The following is an 18,622-nucleotide window of genomic DNA, read 5'->3' as shown; positions in this document are numbered from 1 at the left end:
ACTGCGCGCACACAGTGCAGGAGTACGCGGTACGTACAAAAGGCAGGAGAGTAGGGATGCAGTGGTGCCAGTGCTGCCAGCGGCGTTCAAGCCGTGGCGAATCTTCGCCGCCCTTCCTAGCGCACCGCATCTTGGCGAGCACACTCCAGCGGCGTGCGGCGCTTTCACCGTGAGTCCTCGTGGAACAAAACTAAACTCGCGGGTAGACTTCAGTAACTTCAGGCTGGCGCTGGCTCTCCTCTCCGTGTCGGTGAAGCTGAGCTAATTACAGCCCCAACTTGCGATGCGCTGCATGGCATTCGCTCACACTCACAGTGAAGAACCACAGACAAGCGGGAAGTTACACCCTCCCCCACTAGCAGACGTCACATTGCGCCTGCAAGAATCGATCGCAGTCCATCTAATTTGTGTTATTGTACGCATGCAAGTTATAAATACACAATTGTTGCGCACACATTTTGTTCGCACGCAATTTTATCATCCTGATGTCACATTTAGGCGAATGGAACGAGCAGAACTGCATCGAGCAAGATCTTAAATAGCCGATAAACAATATCAGAATCTAAATATTTATTGTACTCAATCATCAAATTACGTGGACTGCCATGCCAGGATATCAGGCCGAACTGGTGACTTCTGAATTGCAAATCCAGTGTGCACACAAATTACACCACGGCCGTCACCTAAATGTTTCCCTGAAGTCTTAGAACTCAATCTTCCCGGCTCACCGCGAGTCCTTTACTCTCTCGCTTTGTATCTCCCTCTCTCTGAAAGCCTCCTAAAAGCCCCTTGGCTTAAAACATCGGCTTCCTGCTCTTACGCCAAAATATAATAACCGAGACCACGTCCATGTTGAACACGAGAGTGTGTGTTTGTGTGTTGCGTTGATGTTTGTTTTGATGTTTAAAACAAACTGGTGCAGAACTTTTAGTATTCCCCAGCGAGCGAGCCACGCAAACCCCCTAACCCCACAAACATCACCCAGCTACCAACACCGACCATCAGCCGTCGTCGATTTGAGGCGCAAGGTCTATTGATGAAAAACGAGAGGTGGGGGGGGGGGAACAAAATGATCACGTTGCACCCAAGCGCAAGGCGACTCTTGCAAGAACAAAAAGAATCCGTGTGAACAATACGATGCGGCTTCCAACGTCCTCGCCAAACGCGTGTCAAATTTATATTCTTCATCGCACTTGGTGAGGTGGCGGGTGGTGAGATTCATAACTTGGAATAAATTGGTATTCGCCAATGGGCCAATATACATATTTAGACAGCGCATGCAGTTCCCTACGTTGCGTCTATTGATTGCTGTTATGAATCACGCGTTGCCTTTCGAGCAGTGCGTGTAAAACGCCACACGGATGCATGCGGTGCCACCGTAGTTTAGCAACTTGACGCGAATCGGTGATGACAATTGCTGACACGAACGTATAATTGGCCTTTAATCATGGTGAGTGCGGTACCTTCGTGTGAGATATCTTTAATTAGCCATGACCAATCCACTGCTACATGTAGGCCACCCCCCATGCAATTGACGGATCCTGGGAATTCCGTGGCAAGACAGGAGAAGCAACGTCGAAGTGCCGGAGAGAACGTTGTGCAACTGGGTGTTGCATTTGACGGGGAAGGAACGGCTGCGCTGGGTGGGACACGGTGCCACAGGTAGGGGCGGGGCCGGTTACCGGCACCGTCATTGGAGTGGTGCCCACAAATCTGGCTAACTGACGGGGAAGAGCTCAGAACGGATGGCGGGACACTGTTCGGGCAAATCTTGTTTACGTCACAAACCTTACTAATTGGCTGTGTCGGTGGTGGTGGTGGTGGGTTAACGACGAGTTTATGTTGACGCGATCTAACCCAAAAATATTGGTCGCGAAAGTCGAATATGTGTAAAACCGATCTTGCGAGAAGTGGTTGCACCAATTGGCTTTAGCCGTGGTGCCCATCGTGACCCTGAATTGAATTGAATCCATCGAGCGTGCGTCCCAGCTCGTGCCGAGACTGAGGATTTTAATCTCACACTCTCCTCTGGCTACTCCTTCGAAGGCTTCGTAAGATGCACGGCTCACAGCTGTTTTGCAAATGTTGTGTATTGAAGGGGACATTGCAACAAAAAAAAGCATGTGTCTATTTAATGTGTGAACACTTTCTCACCCATTAATTAGCCTATTTTATTTCATTAACGTGTGTGAAATGTTAATTCATTAATTATTTCGCGCATCACGATAATTAAATGGCACTTGGAAATGTATTTATACCTCCATAAAATAACGAGCAACCACGCTCAATGCTGCGGCTTTTAAGCATTCCGTGCGTCGTAAAACTCATAACAACGCAATAAGGTTTTCTTTCATTAACACGGAATTAATTTCCCACTACGTGCAATTAATTGTGTTTATTAATTATCGGCCTCGTTCCGTTTAATATGTTAATAGTGTGTTATCTGGCATTATGCTTTCCATTCTGTGATCCACATTTGCATAATCCCAATGTCACAATTAATCCTGAGCGCCGTCTCCCTCCGTTGCTCATTGTCACTCTCATTTTCCGCCGCGATGTAGCATTTGCGCTGGATATCACCTTTATTTTCAATATGGGAAGATGTTTTTTCTCCCCCCCCCAACAAAATGTTATGCCCACTGCGCTACTGGAACCATTTCATGAGATGATGAATCCTTTCGAAAATCTCGCAGCGCCGTGGGTCAGATATTTTTGCTTCGCAGAACTTTTGCACAGACCTTCAAACGGACTGCTTTCATCACTTACTCAGTCCGAGTTGGGGTCACATGTTCCCGCACGCTTTCAATCTGGTATTTTTTCTGATCTCAGAGACAAAAATGCAGCCAAATAAAGTGAAATGCTCAATTGAACACAATTTTTTGTGTGTGCACTCGTTGGTGACTTGGCTGAGACATCGACTCGCCACAATTGAGAAGCCGGTTAAATCAAAGGATACGAACGCTGGACCATCACGGTACCGCCTCCACGCTCTGAAACCCATGGGCCAACACTTGGTTGTATGACAGCATCGCGTTCCAAATTTGCCAAATGTTAAAATGTTCCTTCCTTACTTCACCTAATTGGGGAAAAAAGCACAGAGGGACACCGTCCGTCCCCTGCCGGCAGGGTTCTACCGTGTGTCACACAAAACGATGACGTCCAAAGGGACGCGCGGGCCACTAGTTCGCTTTAAAAAAAGCGTTCAATTCAACCTGCGATCTGACCAGCCCATATTACCGCAACTGCATTTCGGCCGAAGCCAGCTGCAGAAACTTCGGTCTGTTGAGAACTCCTGAATAAATCCTGAGCCACCAACGCCCCAACTGCTTTTTGGCTTGGGTACGGTATTTACCAGCCTAAATATGAATAATATGACCCTTTTACTTTGCCAGGTGCCACCAGCGTTGGAAATGTGTTTTCCACATGTAAGTATAACAGGCCTCTCTTTGTCACTCCACTGCTGGACAAGACCCTGCCAGGGTTTCCACCACTTCCATAATGTAGTCCAGTCCCGCACATATTTCTCAGTCAGCCTCGGCGATAGCACCATCGCGGCAGTATTGCACTATGAAAATGGTAGGAACGTGAAATGTACTGAATTATTGTTGTTATCAGCAGCAGCGGACAACTCTTTTTGCATAAACAGAGTGATCTGCTCTTCCATTTAGCTCACTATACGTGGCGCGAAAAGGCAGACACCGTGCCAATCCATGGGTGGTACAACCTGGAAAACGCATCAAGTGAAGTTGGTGAAGTTCCGGCTCCGAGAATTAAAAACAAAATTCATTTTCACGACGACTTGGCAAAACTTTTCCTCTGCAGCAGGGCATACGAGATAGTGCTCCCCGAACATCGTGTGTGGCTAAAATAAAAGGGCCACTTGAAGGAATGTCAGAAGTAGTTTCGCGATATCTCCTTATCGGGTCTGTTCTCCGATACCGCGCCACGTCGAGTTCGGAATGGACATTTCGCTCTCACGCCAATAGCGCAACGCGGATAAAATTGTGGAATAAAAACGCTTTGCTTAAAAAAAAAAATGCTCACTCAGCCCGCTCACTCACTCACTCACTCGCTCTCTCACTCGCTCTCTCACTCACTCTCACTCACTCTCACTCACTCACTCGCTCGCTCGTCTCTTTCTTGCCGAGCGATCTCGGAGTCATAAAAACTGCGTGCGGCGAATGATTCCGTCACCGAGCCCGATGAGCATTTGTGCTCCCATTGGGAAATTACCACCAGGGATGAGCGATTGCGGCTATAACCGCTCGCTTGCGTGCGGCAGAGGTTGACAGCCCGTGCCTCGGCGCACTGCGTTCATGTTGACAGCACACACAAGCATGCAGAACCCCAGTAAGTGTGTCTCCGCACTGGCTGTCGAATTCGCCTATTGAATATTGAAAGGTGAAGCTCTGCAATCGTTTGCTCGCACGACACTGCCGGTGGAAGGGCTTCCACTAAATGCAGCTTCAGCGAGCACCTCTAGCGGGGTGTTTGGCCTACTCTTCCACGCTGGCCAGACGGCTTGGAGTAGGAGGAGGGAGCACCCACAAATGACCCCACCACGCACGGCCTGCCGGTCGACTGACCTAGCTGCGGCGTACAGATCTGTACCGCTGCTCGGTGGACAGAGGGCATGGGGGATGTTCGGTGAACCTTCCCGTTGCTTCAACTGCCATGCCTGGACGGCGACCCGACACCGGAGTTGCTCGGACTGCAAGCGCGGTGTGCTGACGATTATGCCGTGGCAGAGCAGTGTCGTAATTTTTTTTCTTTTTCGAAATGTTAATAATTGTAGCCGGGTCTTTCGCCAGAGACGAGCGGCAATTTGCGGCATCGTCACCCACCCCCCACCAACTCACCCTCCAGTGCCTTAATGAAAAGGCGCCTTCCAATTTGGTGAAAGCGCGCGCCGGAATGGATTACCGCGGTTCATTTGCCCGCTTAATTCTCCGCGGGTTGCGCCTCAAGAGCAGTTAGCGAGAGTGACCCCGAGCATAGCGGACGTGAAAATAACGCAAAGAACTCCCAGACGGCGGTGGATCAAATAAAACTGATAAAGACAATTACGGGACAACGCGGCTTCATCATCATCATTATCATCATGATCTGCCTCATTATCATCATGAGACATTTTCTATCCACCGCTGGATGAAAACTCCCCTATGCCGTTGCCATACGTCTCACGGTCCTACCGATGCCACAGTCCACCTCACTCCTGTGCATGGACACCTGGAGCTAGAATCGTTTATTAATCGTAGTAATAGGTTTTTACCCTTTCAACTGGCGTCGTCTGGTCCAACACCAATGGAGACTAGGCTCTAAGAAAAGCTGTCTCGGGTGTGGACCGATCAACTTCACGGACAGTGCATATCATTATCATTATCAGAGTTGTTTCTTTTTGTTTGCATTTTGACTGCTTGTGTTGTGGTTATTGCAAACATGATGCCTTGTATAAAGGTGTCAGTTTTTGTACCAGTTGAAAGGGTAAAAACCTATTACTATATTTTGCCACTGGTAAAGGAGGTCTCATAGTGTCGTTAATTAATCATTTACAGCCCTGTGCCAATCCACTGCTGGATAAAGGCATCACCGAGCTGTGTCCTTCACGGCGGCTTGATAGATTGACCATACTTCACCCCACTGGTTATTGAACTGCTATAAATAAGGTTGCTATGTCGATAACATCGCCTGTTATGTATTTTATTTTTGGATGGTATTTTCGTTTTAACGCAGCCCTATTGACGAGTGCGTTGAGTGCTTTGGTAACTGCGGGTTGGTGAAGGGTGGGTGGGGTGCCATGAATGGCCCAGATAGCACTCACCACTGTTGTTAGCCGTCTGGTTCGTAATCACGACTCCCCACTGGCAGTTCTTACAAGGCATCTAAATAGGACTGCATCTGAATGTAAACCAGAACCACATTCGTCATTAACACTGCCTCACGACTACATATATACACACACGCACGAGTCATAAGCTGGCATTTCTACAAAATAGCAACTCGGTTTCTCGCAAGCAATTATATCAATTATCAGAGGCCACTGTGAACAGGGGGCATAACAGCAACGAGTACCAACATTCTCTGCCTACTGAATCATGTATGCGGCAATGAGCGCGAATTGCTTAATGACCACATCAAGAAAGGCTAACTGCCAAAGTGATGCCACCCTCCAAGCGGCAAGTCCAGTGGGGTCTGGCCTGGACCCATGGCCTATGCAGGCTGCCGTTTACTCTGCACAGTCCCCCAAGCGAAGGGCAGTCTGGGAGATCATTAGTAGCAGAGGACGCCAGCCAGTAGGAGAGCCACAGTTAATCGATTGATCAACTGGAATCGAGTCTCAGGCTCGGCAATATAAGCAATTAATATTCCCCCTAACAGCCGATTATGCAGATAAGTGAATGCAAATGATATGCAAAACTATCAAACGATTAATGCATACATAAACAACCCGTTGGCCGTGTACAACTCAGTTCCTGAAGAGGCTCCATTGCACGTGGAGTGGAACGTCGGACATCGTGCCAGACAACAGCAGCACGAGGTAACTGCCAGAAAATATATCGAAGGTGTGTGCAGCAGCACAACCATGAAGATACCAGAGTAGATATACAGTGCAGGCTAACGTTACATCTGTAGTGGTGGTATTGACGTGCGCCGACTGTGACAGTGATGGATCACGGGGCGGCGCGGGGTGCGGGGTTGGGCACGCGTTGTGGGCGTGGTGTGGACGCGCGCGCCGGGAGTGACAGATGACGAGGCGGCGCGGAGTGAGTGGTGAGGCACGATGAGATGTGGGAAAAGAGGATCGTAGCCAGCACCCGGCGATTGGTCGAATAAGTGGGTGCTCGCAGCGACGTCCGCAGGTGGGGTATAAAGGGGGACGCGCGAGAGCACTCGGGGAGAGTTACCCAGTTGAAGACCCGAAGACGGAGCTGAAGACCTAGTGAAGCCGAGTAGCTCAGTGGCGTTAGTCGCCGAGTAGCTAAGTGGATGTTGGTCATCCGAGTAGCTCAGTGGCGTTAGTCGCCGAGTAGCTAAGTGGATGTTGGTCATCCGAGTAGCTCAGTGGCGTTAGTCGCCGAGTAGCTAAGTGGATGTTGGTCATCCGAGTAACTCAGTGGGCGTTAGTCGCCAAGTAGCTAAGTGGGTGTTTGTCACCCGAGTACTAAGTGGATGTTGGTCATCCGAGTAACTCAGTGGGCGTTAGTCGCCAAGTAGCGAAGTGGGTGTTTGTCACCCGAGATACAAAGTAGGTGTTAGTCACCTGTAACCAAGTTTGAGAAAATAAAGAGTGTGTTACCCGTGAAGTCGTCTCCCGTGGAGTTACTACATTACAACTGGCGTCAGAAGTAAACCTGTCTTCAAGAAGTATGGACACAAGGAAGACTACCCGTACCCACGAGCGAGGTCGGGATGACGACGGCGTACCGGGGACACCAACCTCGGGAGGAGAGGACGAGGAGTGGCCGCCGATGCAGCACCTCGGGGTGATGGCCGACGCTCTGCTTGCCTCCGACACCAGCCTCCAAGACGCACACTCCCGGTTGGCGGAGTTGCTGCTCGCCGCCGCTGCAATCTCCGTTCCAGCGGGCGAGAAAATGGCTGCGGGGTTGGATGAAGGAGCGAGGCTGGCGGGATCCCGCCAAGAGGCGCTTCGCGCCAAAAGTCGGGAAGTTCCCGCCGTTTTTGAGGGGCCGCCATTGATTGGCGGGAAACACGGACGCCACGTGGCCGGACACCTCCGCGCAGCGCAGCCCACGTCATCAGCGCGCGCCGGAGCCCTCCATTTTGCGCCTGACAACCGAGCCGACATTTTACACAACTCCAGCGGAGCGCGGGAAAATCTCTCCGACGTCGACGACGATCGGGTCCTCCAGCAAAGATTGCCCGCGCTGTCGGCGTTCAAGGCGGATGGGGGCGACTGGGGAGCCTTCCAACGAAGGTTCCTCGCTCATCAGGAGATGTCGGGGTGGTCCGACACCACTGCCCTGCGTGCGTTGCCAGCGATGCTTGACGACGACGCGCTTGCAGCCTTCACATCTGCTGCAAGGTCGTCCCGCTCTACGCTCCAGGCCGCACTACACCTGATGGCGAAGGTGTTCGGGCCGCCCTCCACGTGCCGCCACCAGTTCTACGATCGGCGGAAGGTGGCTGGGGAAACGACGCTAGCCTACCGCACGGCACTGCTCGCCTTGGCGGACGCGGCTTTTCCCCGCATGGATAAGGAGGGGAAGGACGCCATGGTGACGGAGCAGCTGCTGGTGTTGGCCCACGAGTTGGGGGTCCCCATCAACGTGGCAGACGAGATGGAGATCTGCTCCCTGGCGATCGCCACGAGCATTCACGCGTACGAGGTCCTCAAACGCAGGCCGGGGGTCGTCTGCAATTTGGCGGGGAACGCGGTACTGGCAGCCACGATCGCCGAACCTCAGCCAGCTGCGGTGCAGGAGCAGGCCTTCGCTGCATCGCGTCCGGGGGAGTGGAGAACGGGAGGTCGTTCGCCCACACGTTCGCCCCGCAAGCTGGAGCAACCGAAACCTACGACGTCCGTCGTCTGCTACAACTGCGGCCTTCGGGGTCACGTCGCAGCCGGGTGCCGGGCCCCGCGTCAGCGCGCCACAGGACCACGTCGGGACGACGACCAGGGCCACAAGTCATCCCAACAAAACCCGGCAAGTCGCGGCACCTCACACGTTCGGTCCACAAACACGGCACATTCGGGTCGCCGCTTCGCGGTGGGGGGTTCGCGGCTGGGTGCCGGGGGTTCAATTCGGCTTGGGGGGTCCGTACGCGGCCCGCAAGCAGTCGAGTGGTCCGAATTGGCCCACAGGATCGTGGCTGCGTCGGCCGGGTCGTCCGTGGTAACGGGGTTCATTGACGGGGTTGAGGTCCGGGTGCTTGTTGACACGGGTGCGTCGGCCACCATCATCTCGGACCTTATTTATAACATTCTTCCCGTTCAAAGTAGACCCCTTCTGCCAGTAGATGTGCCATTTAATGCGGCGAATGGGGGATCCCTGGGGATCATCGGCCAGATTCGGGCGACTATTTGTATTGGTGACATTAAATTAGCGGGCCCTATTTTTGTATCATCATCGCTGGCCGTTCCCTGTTTGCTAGGTACGGACTTTTTGTCCAGAATGCCCATCAAAATTCTCATAGATCAGGCCTGCATTGAGCTTCCGTCAGGTCGGCGGCTTGCGTTCTTGACGAGCCCTACCAAAATACGCACGGTTTGTGCGACGGTGCAGGCGCTGGCAACTCAGACTGTAAGGGTGCCCCCGGGATCGAAAATGTTGGTACCCCGTCGGTTGAGGAAGCCACTCGAGGTGGGCGCGGTGGCACAGGGGGGGCCGTTGGGGCCGTCTAACAGGGCCAGAAGGGGCCTCGACTTAGCGGTTGCTAAAACCATGGTGAGAGGGGACAGTGAGCCGTTCGTAAGGGTCCTGAATACGGGGTCGCGGCCGGCCGAAATTGTGCAGGGAACGGTGCTGGCTCACGCCGCGCCGCTACCGGTTGAGGAACGGCTCGTGTCTCAAGCGGATTTCACTGTCGAGTCGCATCCTCCAAGTGATGAGGGGACAGAGTGGTTGGACTCGTTGTGTGCCGGTTCTGCTAACTTGTCCAAAGTGCAATTGGGAGTCGACGCTCCCACGGGGAGGGATTCGCTGTTGTCATTGCCCCTCATTGAGTGGGGCCGTCTCCAAATGTCCGACAGCTCCCTACTTACGCTACGTCGAAAAGTTGGCGCTCCCGAGGTAGGGGATGCGCGGGTCGGTTCCTGGGTGTGCAGACAGGGCCTTTTGATGAAGTGGGACAACATGTCCCGGGGTCACGTGCTCGTTGTGCCTGTTTCTATGCGGGGTAAGGTCGTTCTGGCAGCTCATGAACGGCTCATGCATCTGGGTTTTCAAAAAACGCTCGCCCTAATCCAGCGAGACTATTATTGGCCGGGGATGGGTAACGACGTGGCGAACATTCTTAAGGGATGCGTAGGGTGCGCCGAAAGAAAACCGCCACCATTGGCAGCTAATCCACTGCTGAAATCCATTCAAGTTTCGCGCACAAACGAATTGGTTGCGTTGGACATCTTTGGGCCCTTTCCTGCTACACCGAGGGGAAATAGGTTCCTGCTGGTTGGCGTAGAATACTTCACCCGATGGGCCATGGCATGGCCACTCGCCAACCAGTCGGCTGCAGCGGTGGCGGACGCCTTCGTCCAGGGTTATGTTTTGGACAAGGGCGCCCCCGAACGCTTGCTGACGGATCAAGGAAATAATTTTTCGAGCGGTTTGTTGCGCGAGGTGTGCGGCCTGTTGGGTACAATGAAAGTGCGTACTTCCCCCTACCACCCGCAGACTGACGGGATGGTTGAGCGTCTGAACAGGACGATTACGTCTATGTTGTGCCAACAGGTCTGCGACGATCAGGTTGATTGGGACTTACAGGTGCCGGGGGTACTCGCGGCCTATCGAATGGCCCCTCATGCGGCGACGGGGTTTTCCCCATTTTTTCTTATGTATGGGCGGGAGGCCGATCCGGCCATGGACGTCCAACTAGGGATTTCCCAGCCACGTGCAAAATCTAAATTGGCAGACCACATCAAATTTAATATCGCAAAATTGACTGAAGCACGGGAGGCGGCGAGGTTGAATTCGCGGTCGCGGCAAATTGCGAACGAGAGATTGCATGAGCGGAGGGTGCATACGCATGATTGGAAACCAGGAGATAAGGCCTGGCTGCATTGTCCACATGCACCGTTGGCTACGTCCCCCAAGTTGTTGAGACCTTGGAGGGGACCGGTGGAAATTGTGCGGGTTGCACGACCCCAGAGTATACAGATAAAATGGGGGAAACGCCGTTGGTATGTGCACCCCTCCCGACTGAAGCCCTATGCGGCACCGTGTGACCCCGTTCTGTGCCGTAACGACCGGGCGTGTGATGTGACCGTCGACTCGGGGAGGGAGGTGTCGCAGGCTGCTCCTCACGTGTTTCCACCTGACCCACCCCCAGGTGCCTCGGGCTTGACGGCTGCTGACCGTCGGGAGCCTGAACCCCGCGGCACGCACGGGTCCTCGGTGCCTGGCCGATGTCTTTCTGAACCGCCGGCACCACCGGACGTTCAACCGCGTCTGGTGCCGTACGACGGACCGGCAAGGCGGACTCGGGCTAGGTCTCAACAATTTTCATGAAGACGTTTTTTGCTCTACACCGAGCTCGCCCGGTGTTCCCCTCTGCCAGGGTAATGTCCCGTTGTAGGGACGCTCGGAAGAAAAGGGGACACTGCACGAGTCGAAAGAAAAAAAAAAAAATTTCCATTTATTTTTTTTGTATACACATTGCTATTGTCACTCGCCGGTTTGTATATATTGTTCTGTTGTCGCGGTGGCATTGGTTGAGGATTGCGGATGGTGGTGTTCGCGTCGTGTTGTGTTGTTAGCTTAGTTGTTGTTCTTGTTGTTGTGTTGTGTTACGGGGCACACAGGGAGGGTTTGTAATTTTTGTAGCAGCCGGGGCGGCTGCGAGCTATGTGGTAGGGGGTGATGTAGTGGTGGTATTGACGTGCGCCGACTGTGACAGTGATGGATCACGGGGCGGCGCGGGGTGCGGGGTTGGGCACGCGTTGTGGGCGTGGTGTGGACGCGCGCGCCGGGAGTGACAGATGACGAGGCGGCGCGGAGTGAGTGGTGAGGCACGATGAGATGTGGGAAAAGAGGATCGTAGCCAGCACCCGGCGATTGGTCGAATAAGTGGGTGCTCGCAGCGACGTCCGCAGGTGGGGTATAAAGGGGGACGCGCGAGAGCACTCGGGGAGAGTTACCCAGTTGAAGACCCGAAGACGGAGCTGAAGACCTAGTGAAGCCGAGTAGCTCAGTGGCGTTAGTCGCCGAGTAGCTAAGTGGATGTTGGTCATCCGAGTAGCTCAGTGGCGTTAGTCGCCGAGTAGCTAAGTGGATGTTGGTCATCCGAGTAGCTCAGTGGCGTTAGTCGCCGAGTAGCTAAGTGGATGTTGGTCATCCGAGTAACTCAGTGGGCGTTAGTCGCCAAGTAGCTAAGTGGGTGTTTGTCACCCGAGTACTAAGTGGATGTTGGTCATCCGAGTAACTCAGTGGGCGTTAGTCGCCAAGTAGCGAAGTGGGTGTTTGTCACCCGAGATACAAAGTAGGTGTTAGTCACCTGTAACCAAGTTTGAGAAAATAAAGAGTGTGTTACCCGTGAAGTCGTCTCCCGTGGAGTTACTACATTACACATCTACAACAGCGACGTAGGTGGGGTGGTTGGCAATGTGACCTCGTGCGAGGAATGAAGTTCAACTCCCAAAATTTTCCCCACCACTTTGTAGCCAAGGGCCTTGGGCCCCTCTGACAAAAGTGGACCCCGACGCAATTGCACCGCCTGCACACTCACTCGGTAGCTTCCGTACCTGATTTAACAGCTGAGGTCGTGGAGAAAATAAATCTAAATACACTGTGAACGAGACGAAACAAAAAAGAGAGAACTCTACTCGTGGGACAACAACAGGCTTCCCACAATGTGGTACTAATTTTAGTACCCCCACTCCCCCAGATAGGTGATGGTCTAAATTCACCCCTGGTTAGGCTACTGACAACATTGCTTGTTCATTGTATCACCACCATCCCCGGGGAGATTCCGAACACGTACAGCGATATCGAAAGACACTTTCTGAAAACTGGTTTGGAGATATAAAGACATGAGCATGAAGTTCTGGATCAGATACCGTTATAGCCATCCAAGATTCAGTGTGGACACAGTTATAATGAAACCAAGCAATGATAATGAGCAACAGGATATGAAGGGAGGGCTGTACCATGGAGCTCGAGATACATATAAACCAAGCCAAATTAGTGGACAAGAAGTGCTCTCAACAAAGGGAACTAATCTTGATTTGAAGCTTTCGTGACCGCAGGAATTACTCTTTGGTTCTTTCGGTAAAGTCACGTAGAAAGAAAAAATAAAATAAATAATAGTTCACCAAGCTCGGAGAGAGACACATCCACAGAGAGAGATAGACAAACAACACGGAGTTGTCTGTTTCTCTCTCTCTCTCTGTGTCTCTCTGTGTATGTGTCTCTTTCCGTGTCTGTGTTTGTCTCTCTGTATACGTGTCTCTCTCCGAGCTTGGTGAGCTATTATTAATTTTACGTGACTTTACGGAAAGAACCAAAGAGTAAAGGGAACTCATTGGGGAGAGAAGTGGAAAATACAGCAGAGCATGAATATCGTTACCTCTGGCAAATATTGAAATAGTACCGGAGTGAATATGATTTAAAGTACAGCGTGCTGTCGGAAAACTTGGCAACGAAGAGCAACAAACCAAATGTTCCCCGAAAGAGAAAGTTTTGAGTCCCTACCTGCTGTGATGTATGGAAAAAAAAGTTGATGTTTAGTGGCAAAGATAATTGAACTACATCTCGCAATGCGTGTGGCGAAGCGTACGGAGGCGTTCACGTGGAATAACACCGCGAGACGGAGATATCGACACGTGGGTCAGGGAAATGAATGCAAGCCAGATGCGTTCGTGACTGTTAAGGAAACGAGTGGACTTGGACCTGGGCAAAAAAAAAAACGGCGATTCTGCATGGGTGGCGGTGCGCAGGCACGAACAAGGAAGACTCTGTGCATTTGTCAAGAAGTGAGGAAGGGCCATGGCCCAAAACGTCGCTCATTATATATGACTTGACTCTTTTGGGCAAGAGTCATGGTTGGAAGCGGAGCTGAATTTCTCTCCCGATATCTTTTGGAACGATGGTCGTCTGGTTTTCAGGAGGGGCTTATCCGGCCGAAGGCACTACCACGAGAGTCCAAGTGACACCTATTCATATTGACCCTATATCTCTGTGCCCTCTATTCCTATAATTTTGTGGACCAAAATGATGACCACGAGGTCAAAACAAGATGAGAGGGATGTGGCGTGAAACATAAAAAAAGATCAGGAGCATCGTTCCAGACCGTTCCACTGAAAAATAAACATCGGTGGGGATGAATGAATGGCAAATGGGGCAAGACTAGCGATGGAATGGCGACTTCTGTTGCTGGCCTTGGACCCTATGTTCGCTGTCCCTGCCAGTTGTTTGGAGAACTTGACGTACCAGGAGCCGGATGGCACTGTGTATTCTAGAGAATGAGTCAAGCAAAGTAAAATCTGAAGGCAAATAAATCATTTTCCGAGGTTGCCGAGAGCTTCCCGCATATCCTCGGCGTTAAAATGTTAAAAAAGGACACCACGAGCTGCATGCGAGGTCTCTTGCTTCTTCAGCTCATTGTTTCTCGTAACAGCATCAATCCTCGCGTATTATCTTTGCTCACGAGATGGCTTGGCTATTTAACCCCAAGGTTGCCGTGGCCGTTTTATTCAAACCCTGATAGAGAAAATGGGTTTTCTAAATTAACAAATAATTCGTTCAAAAGCAATGTCCTACTTTTCAAAAATATTCTGCTCAAAATAATGGAATGTTAATTGAATTTCATTGCATGAGTTTGTTTTTTTGGAATTGTTAATAATCCGACGCCTCTAATTGACTTCCCGATACGGGAGATTACACACTCTAAGCATGTATCAATATAATGCTCCATTCAGTGGGCAGTGCAATTTTAGATAACACATTCAGCCAACGCATACTTTATAAGCGCTACTCGCTCTCATAGGGCTTTCGGCCACTTTTCCTGCCACGCTCTGGTGTGATTGGCCATTACGATTGACCTAGTCTGCCTCATTTTAATATTACTTCGGGTTTTGCAGTTAGTATGGTCACCCACAGAAACTCTATCCAGGCTAAAACAGGCTTAGCTTCCAAGTTCTCTCTCTCATACGTCTGTATGTTGAACGTCTTTCGCACCGTACGTAGCCAACAGTGCTAATCGGAGGTGTGGGGCGAGAACAACAAACTAAACACAATATCAGTTCTAAAGTTATTAGTTGTTAATCGAAGCGCATAGCTATAGTGGCTTCCTAATATCGGAAGAAGGAGCGTTCCAAACGGCTGTAGGAGGGCATCTAAAAGCGCACGATGCGGTGGCTGGATTTGTTCGATGTCCAGCCATCGCATTTTGCTTCTGTCTCTCTCTCTCTTTTGATGTGCACGTCTTCTTCGAACGCTGGGGAGCCGGAAAAGCCCACCAGCGTAGACGGCACCCTCGTGTTCACCTTCTGAAGCGCTCGCTCGTCACCGTGGCGTGCGCGATGACACCACCACCACGTGACTTTTCTTTTGTATTGTGCGCGGTGCTTTTAGCGCTACAGCGCGTCGATTTGTAGCGTTTATTTTCATTTGTTTGCTGGTGACTGTGTGTTTCATATCCAAATCGCCTCCAGTGTTTTTGCTGCTGGCGGCATTAAAAGTTGTTTAAAAGTCAAAGTCTCTCTTTTGAATGAACCTTCCTCTGTCGCACCCCGCCCCCTGCCCCCTCTCCCCTGCTTGTCTATTCCGCAATGAATGGTGGCGCCTCTAGTGGCCGCATGGGTCACGTGTTACCCTTGACGCAAGATGCGAATCGACAAAATATCGCTCAATATAGATTTGAAGCTTTCGTGACTGCAGGAATCCATGCTTTTTGGTTTTTTCGGTAAAGTCACGTAGGTAGAAAATAAATCACGACGTTTCGGGCGCAACACAAGCTTTCCCACCTGATGATGGACGCTTGTGTTGCGCCCGAAACGTCGTGATTTGTTTCGTTTTATACCTACGTGATTTTACCGAAAAAAAACAAAGAGTATAGAATATCGCTCGTTTGCTAATCGTTACACGCCTAATACAACGTTCGAACGACAGGCGCTGAAATGCTCTTTGATACCGTGTTCTCTGAATTATAAAACGCCTCGGAATGTAAGACGCATCGTCGAAGTTGTGCCAAGTGTCAAGAAAGTGACACTAATCTGGTCACAAGCACACACACATACAATTACTTATTATAAGACGCGCCCCTAACGTTTGCTTTCGAACACAGGAAAGACAAATGCGTCTTATAATCCGGAAAATACGGAAATACCAATAAGTCATTGATGAAATTTCGTCAAATATTCCAATGGAGCAGGACCCTCTGGTAAATGAGCTTCCCCTGGATAAACAACATTTCACTTGTAAATCACCAGCTTAAAATTCGCCTTCACTGACGCTTTCAGCATTACGGACACATTTACAAACGTGCAAAGATCACCTGTAAAGTCTACACAGGCAGTAACGGCAAGTGCCGAGAGCGAGCACCTGTGACGGCCGTAACTGCGCACGAGGTGGTGGTGGTGAAGCCTGCACAACGTCCAGTCGCCTTTGTATCCCCAGCGCTGCTACACATATTCAGGCTAAGTTGACCTATGAGAGGCTCAGAACTGGTTTAGATACTCGTCACTGATGTTTTCCGTAAGGTGGCAAGCAAACACATTTTACACATACAGACACACAATACATACACACGAGATGTAGGTTATTGTCATAGTTATAACATAAATACAATTCCGAGAAGCGGGTAATTACGCCACTAATACTTAACGCCTTGGTGGCTAATTTTTTTTGCCAATTTGCCACAATTACCCGCGACAATTCATTTAAAGTTGATTATGTAAATTAGCCCACTCGCAAAACAACCACGGATAACATTTCTACAATTCGCTCCAAATGTGTTTAGGAGCACACACACACACACGTACTTATAATACACGTAAATGTCTTACCCGCTGAGCGCGCTTAAATGGATTCCATCCGATTTCTACCAATTACCAAAAAAAAAAACACAATTATCGGGACACTATTTAAAATAAGCACTTTCTAGCTGGCCGATTGTAGATATGGAGAGAAAAAATGAATACCGTTCGGCTGGCTTTGCTACTAATTCACTCCTACCCCACTCTCTCTCCTCATCCAAAACATCTCTCGTTCCTCCTCCCGCGTCGTGTCTCGCCAAAGCTCGAGCAGCAAGTCGACCCGACCTCACTGGTTCGCCCGCGGCTGCAACAGGAGGCCCAGCTCCGAAAGCCGTTGGGATGAGAGTTCAAGAGTTTTGCACGTTGGCAGGGCAAATCCGTACCACCCGGAATTCGAAACTCGGCTTTTAAAATGTTGTGACTTTCTCGAGACTTTCTCTAAACAAAAGCAACCGACAAAAAACACTCCCAGCTCTCTTCCTCTTCTCGTTTTCCTCCCCCCCCCCCCTTTGGCTGAAATTCACATCGGCCCATCTGGAGCACAGAAGGAATGCTGAGGATTTTTTTTACTTCTGGTACAGTTGTGGGGGAAGAGAAGGAGGGGGAATTTCTGGCCGTGAATGTTGCGGTTGGGGGGAGAGGGCAGACAGAAGTTTATATAAGTCCGCACGTCATGTCCACGTGGCTGGCTGCTTGGAATGTGCACAACCCAGCTTTGTCGATCCACTGCTGGATGAGAGCCTGTACCTACCCACCCCCACGCAATGTGTCTGTGTGTGTTTGTGCTATGTGGGTTAGTTGTAGCGCGCTGCGGCTACGAACTCGGCAACCCGAGTTCGATTCCCGCTCACAGCCAAAACCAACGACAATTATCTGAACCGGCCCTGGGCCTCCTCAAATTAATACCTGCTGCGATGTGTAAATATCGCCACTGGGGAAACACAGGCGGTAGGGCGTTGTGCTGGCCACCCACCCCCTCGTGTACCGAGGCCTTCATAGGTGCTACTCGTTAACAGCACTTGGCCCAACAGTCTGTAGAGGCTATATCTCTGTCTTAGTTGATCGTACGTACTGCGGTTGAGTGAGGCCCCTCTACAATTGCTTTGGTTTTCAGCTTCAGCTGCATGATGATGATACGATTATAAATTACAGTCCATTTTCAATCCACCGCTGTATTAAGAACTCCCCACGCCGTGTTGGCCAGGGAGATAGTTTTGACCATACTTCACCACCACGGGTTATTGACGGATTGGTGAGGGGGTGGGTGGGGAGAGAATTATGTAGGGTCTGGGTCAGTGTTCTTCATTGCAAGGCCCGCGGAACACTGGCGGTCCCTGGTGGCCTCTAATGCGGCCCTTAACGTGCGGCCCCCGACAAAACAGCCCACCCATGATGCTGTCAAACCCAATGGTTTCAAATGCGTGGCAGCCCCTCAGACGGATGATGTCTTGTCGGCGAAAGTGCCTCACCCTTCTCTGAAAATTAGCGAAAAACGCTGGTCTAGATGTTCTTTTTTTGTTACATCAAGTTTGCTCGACTTTCACGTCAGTAACATAATCGGCAGACTCACGCGGAGTGAGAACCGATGTGGCCCATGGGTCTCTCTCGCGATGCTCACCCGGGTCACCGCGTGACGACATCGCAATGGATTTCTAAACAAAACACGCAGAGCTACGGGGGAGGGGGGGGCACGGCGGAGATCGTGCAGATCACGTGCCACCAGTCACAGCAGTGAAATACACATCTCAACAACGTTGTCATCCACCATCATCATCATCATCATCAAGTCAACGACGTCACCACAGCGTCCTTGCTTAGATGAGCATCGAGGCTCTGCTCATCTCCTGTGTACAGCCCTGGGCGAGTGATGCAATGTCCACATTCCCATGACGGGGGCGAGGCCATCCTTAAGGCAACCAAAGTTTACTTCCCCACAGAGAGGTACCAGTGTTATAGACCCCCCCCCCC

At 51.0% G+C, this 18,622-nt stretch overlaps 1 protein-coding gene across 1 annotated transcript in view; it reads right to left on the bottom strand.

Annotated features, from left to right (window-relative positions):
- The window catches only part of LOC144721654 (complement C1q tumor necrosis factor-related protein 1-like), a 36,571-nt gene extending 19,382 nt beyond the window's left edge, over positions 1-17,189 (bottom strand). The window contains exon 1 of the mRNA XM_078599471.1: positions 16,685-17,189. The gene's annotated coding sequence lies outside the window, so the exon portion shown is untranslated. The remainder of the gene's footprint in view (positions 1-16,684) is intronic.
- Positions 17,190-18,622: the final 1,433 nt, after the last annotated feature.

This window comes from Lampetra planeri, chromosome 1, assembly GCF_965212315.1.
Source record: "Lampetra planeri chromosome 1, kcLamPlan1.2.h2, whole genome shotgun sequence".
NCBI classification, from domain to species: Eukaryota; Metazoa; Chordata; class Hyperoartia; order Petromyzontiformes; family Petromyzontidae; genus Lampetra; species Lampetra planeri.
The sequence above is the reverse complement of the archived record's forward strand: the minus strand, read 5'-3'. Positions and strand labels throughout refer to the sequence as shown.